Raw genomic sequence first — 10,624 nt, forward strand, 5'->3', positions numbered from 1 at the left:
GACTCCACCTCAGACCGTAGCAATCTGCTGTAATGCACGTGTCCTACAGTCTAGCCTGGACGACCTCACCTTACGTAAAAGCTAGAATGTAATTTAGATAGCATGTTATGTTAGACAGATGTCGGGTCATTGTAGACCTGGCATCCTTTAGTAAGTATAGTTTAAATGCACAGATTATTAGTGGATATTCTACTGTTAGAGCCATGATAGGTTATTGGTTTACTTATGATCCTAGATTACTATTTCAATGCATTTGATGCATTACCTTGTGTTGACCTTTCTTACTGTAAATCTCTCTGGGTTAAGAGAGCGTCTGCTAACGGCTTACATTGTAAATTGTGGGTTCCTTCAGAATCCTGGGTCACCGTTTCTCAAGATTTTTTTAATTCCACGTACCCACAGTTTGATATGCAATAATTAGCCACCATTTTGATTAAATTAGAGGGCTATTAGGTGATCTAAGAGTTACATATCCCATCCCCGTGTTGAGACAGTGGGCTGTTAGGTGAGGGGGGGAAAGGGAGATCTTTGTTCATTCCAACTGGGAGGGAGATTTCTGGCTGCTCAGATGGTTATTATAATTAAGAGTTACGTTTCATTTCTGACTATTTCTAAATTCAATTTAAAGGTGCTATCTGTCACTTTTGTTCCATGAATAAGACCTTATTTAGACCGTCAAAGCCTATAATAGGTCCTCGTAGTCTGTGTGTTCATCACTCAGTATCACTGGTGGTGGTCTGTGGCTTTTAACCACTTTGACCACGGTGTCCCCCAGGGCACTGTACTTGGTCCAATCCTTTTTTTCCCTCTACACCAAAGCTTGATCTCCCTCCCCTATACTGTTGTATTGAGTAACATGTTAGATCTGTGTCAAAGGCTGCATTTAGGCCAATGGGCACCATGTGAGCACCAGCACCATGTGACTCTCAGTGTTGCCATGTCTGCTTATTATAAGCAACTTTGGTTGCTTGTAATTAGCATTGGTAGTTGCTGTTTTTTTAGCTTGTTTCTGAAGTGTAGTTGCTTATTTGGGCTTTTTTTGTCTAATGTTTAAATCGGTGCATGCATGGTTCTCAAAATCCTTTTTAGACCCCCAGATTAGTTTGTATATATATTTCCACCCCAATACCAGATGTTGTGTTGTCAAAAATGTTTCAAATGTTTCCAAATATTACATGTTTGTTTCCACCATTTTCTGAAGAAAAGAAAGCCCATGTGGACTATACAACGTATGGGGTTAGAGTGCTTCAAGTGGTTCTGATTCTACACTAACTTACTTTGACCAGTGTGATCCTGTGGCTTAGAGGCGTTTCTTTTGTGCTTGTTTTCATAGACCGGCCTGCTTGTGTGTTTTCAGGCTTCAGACTGCGTCACTGCGCTCCTACTCAGACTATTATTGAGCGGTGGTAAACCGCTCCATAGAGTGGCTGTGCGTGTGTCTGTAGCCTTTTTCCTCAGCGTTTTGCCATAGTAAAATGTGTGTACGTAGCATCATGTTTGTCTAGTGATGTCATATGTCGTATGTCTGTAGCCTTTTTCCTCAGCGTTTTGCCATAGAAAACGTGTGTGTGTGTGTGTGTAGCATACCCTGTACATCCTAGACTCAAATCCTTAGTCTGAAGACGTTATGCAAGCACGACCACCGCTCACTTCACATTGGGTGTGATTTATTTTTGCCAGACCCATGAAATGGGTAGGCCTACATAAGCAAATGTCGGTCTGTCCGGGTTTTCTATATAAAGGGTATATATGATGATGACATGATGATGACATGCCTACAAAAGGCATGATGTCATAAATGATGATGACAGACAGGGGGTTGGCAGAACCGGGGTCTGGCACAACCAGGTTGACCTGGTCTAGTTTTATTATATTTCGTTTAGATATCTGTCTTTAGGGATAGGGACATTATATGATTGACAGGTTCTACATACAGGCACATATATTCCCCCTGGACATGGGAGACTCTATTGTAGAAATCACGCTAAAATAACGTGGCCACAAACCTTCTGATGTCAAGGATCCCGGTGTTCACAACATTGGTTCTATGTGTGCACTCTCTAGGCTTACAGACCCGTAAGCGTCCATGTGGTTCCTAACTATCCATGGCTTAACATGGGGACCCCCTGGAACCCCCTCAAGGACCCCTGGAGGGCCCTGGAGCCTACTTTGAGAACCACTATGTTAGTGTTATCAGCGAGTGATAGTTCATTGGTTCTCAAGGCTATAATCTGGCAAACCCCTGGTCTGACACATGACATGATATATGATATGATATGATATGATATGATATGATATGATATGATATATGATATGATGCCAATAATCATATCATATCACATCAGCGGGGCGGCATAGCTCAGGGGTAGAGAAACTGGTATTAGAGCACGAAGGGTATAAATCCCGAAGGGTTCCCAGTTCGAATCCGGGCTCCCCCTGAGTTAATGTCGAAGGGTCCTTGGGCAAGACTCTGAACCCCTAATTGCCTCCGGTGAGTAGGTTGGTGCCTTGCATGGCTTCCTCCGCCACCGGTGTATGAATGTGTGTGTGAATGGGTGAATGTAATGCACAATCTATGTAAAGCGCTTTGGATTAAAAGCGCTATATAAATGCACCATTTACCATTTATCAGCACCATGTCTTGTGCTCGCTGTCAAGTAGGTCCTGGTAGTCCATTCTTTCTCACATTATTGTGGGTATTTTTGAGCGGTGGTAGACCGCTCCTATACGTGGCTGTGCGTGTGTCTGTAGCCTTGCCCTTTTTCCTCAGCGTTTTGCCATGGCAAAATGTGTGTACGTAGCACCATGTTTGTCTACTGATTTCATATGTCGTATGTCTGTAGCCTTTTTCCTCAGCGTCTTGCCATAGCAAAACTTGTGTGTGTAGCATAGCCTGTACATCCTAGACTCAAATCCTAGTCTGAAGACGTTATGCAAGCACGACCACCACTCACTTCACGTTGGGTGTGATTTTTTATTACTTCTTAGAACTTTGAATTTTACACTGGAGGTCAATGGAGGCAACACAACAATGGAGGAGGATCAGGATGAAGCTTTGCCCTAATATGGAGATGAGTGATGTCATAGACACACGGTCACGTGGCGTCTGATATGCTCATGGAAGCCACGGCCATATTTAGACCCTGTCTTGTTTTTGTTCAAGTTCCTTCTTGAGCGGTGCTAACCGCTCCAAAGTATATGGCTTTGTGTGTCCATTTGAGCACGCAACTCCATATATGGAGATAACTGACATCACGGACAGAGCGCAGAGACATCACAGACATCACCACAGCTGGTGTCATGGACAGGTGTGGTGTTCTGATACCATGTGAAGTGAGTGCATTTCTGAGGGGCATTTCATACCTACATTAAGCTGTGTGCACGCGCGTGTGTGTGTGTGTGTGTGTGTGTTAGCTTGACGTGGTGAACTCATTATATTAGTTGTCTATATCTGCAGTGATCAGGACTACAACTCGATAACACATTTATTAAGTACCCGGTATCAATAATCTTTGGGCTTATCAAGCTTGTTATGGAGCATAGCGGCCCATGATGTCATGTTTAAACAATCAAGACAAGAGGCCATCAAGAAATGATTACAGTATTCATAATATAAAGCTATTTAACACTTATTGCTCACTAATGAATGATTGTTTTAATGATATTTAATGATAATATTTGTTACTTTTGTCAATGGCCGGGTTTCCCAAAGCGATTTTAGCCCTTCGTAGCTCACACATGGTCGTAGAGACCAATTCTGGGTGAAAAGAGAGATTATCTGACATATACTGGTAGATTATATGTCAGATAATCTCTCTTTTCACCCAGTATATGCAAGCCCTGACCGTCATGTTCCCGGGTTTACATGGGTTCGGGCAGAGCGACTTATTTAGCCCCCTACAAACTACACCAACATTCAGACTTCACAAATAAAGTGCTTAATAAAGTCTCACACCTGTCTGAATACGGTACGGCTTACTGTAATTAGACGTACATAGCCTCCGTGTTCTTTAATCCATTTAGAACGGGTACACATTATTGTGTATCATTATTTTATGCTTTAGCTATTGAAAAATAGCAGATATACAAGCTCACAGCGCGGCACAGAGTGCCGCGCTGCGAGCTTGTAGGTCTGCTATTTTTGAAAAAACGTGAAAATTAGAATTTTGACCCGATTCTATAAGTGTCTTTTGAATCTTTTGAAGATTTGTTTTTGAAAAAAACCTATGTTTCTATGTCAGCAATCTGGCCAGCCATCGTCAAAGACAAGGTCCTTTTCACTTAACTGGAGCTCAGTTAGTCTGTTCTTGAGAGACTACTATGTCAGTGGTTCTCAAACCTTTTCATGTGAAGGACCCCCAAAATGATATGTATTTGGCCACGGACCCCCATCTCAAAATATTTAGTTCCAGGGACCACCCAGAAGCAACATTTTGAGTTACAAATGTTCGCTTTAAAAAAATACATATATTCAAAGATTTGCACACATTTTCACAACTTTTTCAAAAAATAGCAGATCTACAAGCTCACAGCGCGGCACTCGGTGCCACGCTGTGACCTTGTATATCTGCTATTTTTCAATAGTTAAAGCATTCAATAATTCTACGCCTAAATGGGTTAATAAGAAGCCTTTTTATCAGATCGTTTTCTGTTTTCCCATGTATTTCCGGACCCTTTTTTGCAAGGCCACGCCCACATTTCAGTGTCCATAGAGACACACAGGCGCCTAAAAAATTCACACCCACAATTGAGACAGCGGCCCCACTTCGGGTAAGGGAGAGCGGTGCACTGCAAGCCAGCCCATAGGAAGTCATTGCAATTCAACTGTGGTTAACCCAATATTAAAATAATCCTACATAAAATGAAGACAATATTGATTTAAATAGAAAATATGTTTCCAAATGTATGGACTGACTCTGCCAGCATATCTTCTTGTTTTCTAAATACATGATGTGTGTCACATTTAATTTCCCATAATGTGGATTACCCATAATGTTAACAGAGAAGATGGAAAGATGGAGCGCAGACTTTGAAGAGCCAGAGTTTTTCAATTACAGAGTGAATTCTCCAGGTTAGTATTAACCAAAAAAATAACTTGCAAGACTTCGTTTGAAAGAAGCCAGATGCCGCAATGTCCCAAAAATAAATAGCCTAATTATACATGAGAGACAAGCGTATCTGGGTATTGAAAACCTCAAGGGATGCGTCCATGACGTGTGTACCATGCGACCACCTAAACTTAAGATTTCCAGTGCTAGCACTTTTGACTCACTGATGAAGTATATTAAAGTATATTGTAGGTAGTGTATCAAGATGACAGATATGCCACTTTAAGGCCAAATTAAACACATGGGACACTTTATTAGAACTCTAAAAAATCGCTACAGCCTCAGTAGTCAACCACTCAAATTATGACATTTCATGATGCCTCTCATTGGGATTGCATTGGCAGCTGCAGTACACCGTTCTCCCTTACCCGAAGAGCGGCCGCTGTCACAATAGGGGTGTGAATTTGTAGGCGCCCGTGTATAGATTGAGGTTGGTGCGCATGGGGAAAACCAGGAAATACAAGGTAACAGAAAACGATCGGATAAAAAGAACAAGGAGGCTACGGGTAATTATAGAATGCCATACCGTATTTAGACAGGTGTAAGACTTTATTAAGCACTTTGTTTGTGAAATCTGAATGTTGGTGTGGTTGTAGGGGGCTAAAGAAGTCGCTCTGCCCGAACCCGGGAACACAACGTTCAGGGCTTTGTCTCTACGACCATGCGTGAGCTACGAAGGGATAACATCGCTTTGGGAAACCCGGTCAACGTCATCTTCATAGATGGTGGTCAGCCACAAACTCACAGTCACAACCACTGGCCAATAAAAAAAGATACCAGTTCTGTTCAGAATTTGTCGTCTCACATCTTTCCACAATTATTAGAAAACGCTCAATAGTGGGCTCGATAAAAGCCTGGCTCAATAAGCAGGATCGATAAGATGCACATTATCAATAAAAATTAAAGGATTAGTTCACCCTCAAAATGATATGTTTCCCTATTGATTGCTCACGCCATGGAGAGTTGAGTTCAATAATATTTTTTATTTTTTATTTTTTGCATTCATAAAACACAAATTGATTTTAGTAATTGCACCCCCAGTGATTCCGGATGGGGACCCGAATGCATTTGGGACTGAGTTACTAGGGCCCAAGGTGGAGGGGCCTTGATTATTTTATACTTAATAGCAGATCTACTGCTATTTAAGATATTTTTTAAAAGTCTTGAAAATTTGTGCAAATACTTATAATTTTGGGGGTCCTTCACATGAAAAAGTTTGAGCACCACAGGTTTTTCAAAAACCTTAGAAGGATTTGAAATATTCAAAGACTTTTCACAATAAAAAAAAAAGATAGCAGATCTACAAGCTCGAAGTGCCGCGCTGTGAGCTTGATATTTTTGACAAGTCGTGAAAATGTGTGGAAATCTTTGAATACATGTATTTTTAAGTGAACATTTGTAACTCAAATTCTTCAGGGGGGGACCCTGGAACTAAATATTTTGAGATGGGTGTCCGTGGCCAAATACATATCATTTTGGGGGTCCTTTACATGAAAAGGTTTGAGCACCACTGACATAGAAACATACCAGTAGGTAAAGACTTTTCACGATTTTTCAAAAATAGCAGATCTACAAGCACACAGCGTGGCACCGAGTGCCGCACTGCAAGCTTGTAGATCTGCTATTTTTGAAAAGTCTTGAAAATATGTGCAAATCTTTGAATATATGTATTCTTTAAGTGAACATTACATTTTGTAACTCAAATTCTTCTGGGGGGTCCCTGGAACTAAATATTTGGAGATGGGGGTCCGTGGCCAAATACTTAGGGGGTCCTTCACATGAAAACGTTTGAGCACCACTGACATAGAAACATACATATATTCAAAGATTTGCACATATTTTCATGATTTTTCAAAAATAGCAGATCTACAAGCTCACAGCGTGGCACCGAGTGCCGCACTGCAAGCTTATAGATCTGCTATTTTTGAAAAGTCTTGAAAATATGTGCAAATCTTTGAATATATGTATTCTTTAAGTGAACATTACATTTTGTAACTCAAATTCTTCTGGGGGGTCCCTGGAACTAAATATTTGGAGATGGGGGTCCGTGGCCAAATACTTAGGGGGTCCTTCACATGAAAACGTTTGAGCACCACTGACATAGAAACATAGGTTTTTCAAAAACCCTTAGAAGGATTTGAAATTTCCAAAGACTTTTCCCGATTAAAAAAAATAAAATAGCAGATCTACAAGCTTGCATCACGGCACCGAATGCCACGCTGCGAGCTTGTAGATCAGCAATTTTTGAAAAGTCGTGAAAATTTGTGCAACTCTTTGAATATATGTATTTTTTTAAGCAAACTCAAATTCTTCTGGGAGGGACCCTGGAACTAAATATTTTGAGATGGGGGTCCATGGCCAAATACATATCATTTTGGGGGTCCTTCACATGAAAAAGTTTGAGCAGCACTGACATAGATATCAACTATTATTATTTATTTTTTCAAAAAACCTTAGAAGGATTTGAAGATTTGAAATATTCAAAGACTTTTCACGATTTTTCAAAAATAGCAGATCTACAAGCTTGCAGCGCGGCTGCAGTAGATTAGAGTTTATCATGATTGATTATGTATGACGTTATAGAGTAGATCATGTATTCATTGATTATATTAATATCTAGGTCTGTACAGTATGATGATACTAATACTTGATAGTTAGGAGTCGAGAGGTCTTCAGAAGGCCTCAGTAACTATTGTTTTGATAAAGCCTATCTTGTTATGGTACAGCTCGTTCCAGAGGCCTTGAAGCCACAGTATAACTCTAGTGTTTGACCATTCTTCTGGGCAGAACTCTTTTACCACTGCCCAGACCATTCTTCTGGGCAGAACTCTTTTACCACTGTCCAGAGTGTTAATTGTATTTCTGTCCATGATATCATGTTATATATAAACTTGACCACACACCACCTAATATAATTGTCTTGTCTCCTCATTCTCTCATGATTATTGATTGATCTGAATTCCACCACAGCGGCCCTCGGAGCAGTGATAGCTGGAGCGGGGAATCGTACCTGCGACCTCTGGGGCCTCCGGAGTCCTAGGTATGGACACTAACCACTCAGCCATCACTGCTGATAGAAAAGGTGAGTGTTACAATGTTTTCATTTACTTCGTTCTATTGTTTTATCACGTTTAGCATATTAAAATGTTGGGGCATGCATACATATGGGGGTATGCGTACAAGTGGCTAAATATGTATTTTTAGACACAATAAGCCATCAATTTCTTTATTGCTTTTTACATTAACACTAATAGCCCCCATAAGTCACACCTAACCATGAAAGGTTGTGTTGTATCTTGGGAATGGGCTTATTCTGTGTAAAAAGACATATGTAGCCACTTGTAAGCATGCCCCCAACCACTGAAATCAAAATAATTAAAATCTCTAAAACGATAGAAAGAAGTAAATACAAACATTTTAACACCCATCTTTTATATTCTTTAATTAATATCTAAAATATGAACCCTAGTTGTAAAAAAACAAAGTTGTCCTTTAAGGCCCGGCCCTAACTGGGCAGGCCCAACTCGCAGAGGCCCTACCCGGCCCGACTAGTTAGCATACATTTTAGGCCCTACCCGGCCCAAAAACGTTGGGTCGAGTCGGGTATGGTCGGGTCTATAACAGAGTAATATTAATAAAATAATAAAAAATGAAAACATGTTTTTTCATTGAGCCCGAGGCCCTACCCGGCCCGACTAGTTAGCACACATTTTAGGCCCTACCCTACCCTAATGTCGGGTCGGGTTCGGGTATGGTCGGGTTCGGGTATGGTCGGGTCCGGGTATGGTCGGTTCGGGTATGGTCGGGTCCGGGTATGGTCGGTTCGGGTATGGTCGGGGTCGGGTATGGTCGGGTCCGGGTATGGTCGGGTTCGGGTATGGTCGGGTTCGGGTATGATTGGTTGAAACTGCTCTCTACCCGTGTGAATAATGAGCCTATTACCACTAGAGTTCTCAAATTCTGCCCGAACCCGACCATACCCGAACCCGACCATAATACCCGGACCCGACCATACCCGAACCCGACCATACCCGAACCCGACCATAATACCCGGAACCGACCATACCCGAACCCGACCATAGCCGAACCCGACCATATATACCATTTATATAAGTCACTGGAGGTGGAAAAGTTTACCCAAAAATGGAAAGTGAAAAGTGAAGTAATAATAATAATAATAACAATAACCACTGTAACTGTTACAACATTATAACAATAAAGACAAGGCCAAACGTTTTTCAAAAAGATTAAATTTTATTTTTTTAATGAAACATTTTATTTTTATTTTTTTAATCTTTTGAGCACATTACTCTTTTACAACAGTGGTTCTCAAAGTGGTTTCGGGGACCCCCAGGGGTCTCAAAGGGGTTGCAGGGGGTCCCCAGCAAAACGATATATTTTTTTTTTTTTTTTTTTAGTTTTTTATCTTTTGAGCACATTACTCTTTTACAACCAGCGGCGTAAAAACGGCCGGGGACACGTACGTTTTGTCCCCCGTGGGCCGCGGACCACCAGTTGGGCTGCCGCGACGCTGAAATCCAAAAAGGAGAGGAAAAAAGCCTCAAATGGGGCCGGCACTAGGACCACGCGGACGATATGTGCGCACAACCGGTCTGGCCGACACGCAGTCACCAGTGACCAGTCTCACCACCCATCGGCCCTAATAGAGCAATAGAGACAACTGGGCCGGCCCGGTCCATTATACATTGTTATTAAGGGGGGGTGGTGAAGTGATTGTGACTGGTAGAGGGAGGTTAGGTAGAGACTCCATTCCCCCTGCTCAAGTGGTTTGCTCCGTACGTCAACGTAACCCGTTCAAAAAATGGTGGCGGGATTTACGTTAATAGAAGATGGGACCAGTCAGTGTTCAACCCCATATACTCTATGGTTCAACCGTGCGTGCAAATTGCGGAGAAAGTAAGAGATAAAAAACGAAAATATCTGGAGGCAGATGCAGCCCAGCAGCAGCCTACTGTACTGAAAATAATTATTTTGTCAGCGAGGACGAGGAGGCGTCGCTACCGGCCAGTAGTGCTGTCTACATCGGATGGTCTACCCACAGCCAAATCACCTATTTTCGGGGAAGTGGAGCTATCAGACTTTATTATTACTAGAAGCTCGGCCGCCCGAAACAACTTTGGAACGGCCGCGGCCCAAGAAGGAATAGGTGATGAGGATGATGATGAACACGGAGCTTTATGGCAATGGAAAAAGAGACTCTTGTGTGTTTGTTGAATAAGGACTGCATCGACCTGGTCGCGGTCTCGCAGAGAATAGCGCACTGCTGCCACCCGTTTCGGATTATATCATTCCATACGATGGCCGCTTATCACGTTTTGTGCACCGCGCACTGCGACGGATGCTCATTCAATAAGGTAGGATATATAAACAAGTAGTTTATTATTCTATTCTAATTGCATTGTGCCTTTGGTCAATTTGTTGGGCACCACTTGGGCATGTCTAAGCAGCTCTCCACTGTGCGTCTTTACGCACAGTGCCAGCACTGTGTTGGTGTG

The sequence above is a fragment of the Nannobrachium achirus genome, assembly GCF_963921795.1.
Source record: "Nannobrachium achirus genome assembly, chromosome: 2".
NCBI classification, from domain to species: Eukaryota; Metazoa; Chordata; class Actinopteri; order Myctophiformes; family Myctophidae; genus Nannobrachium; species Nannobrachium achirus.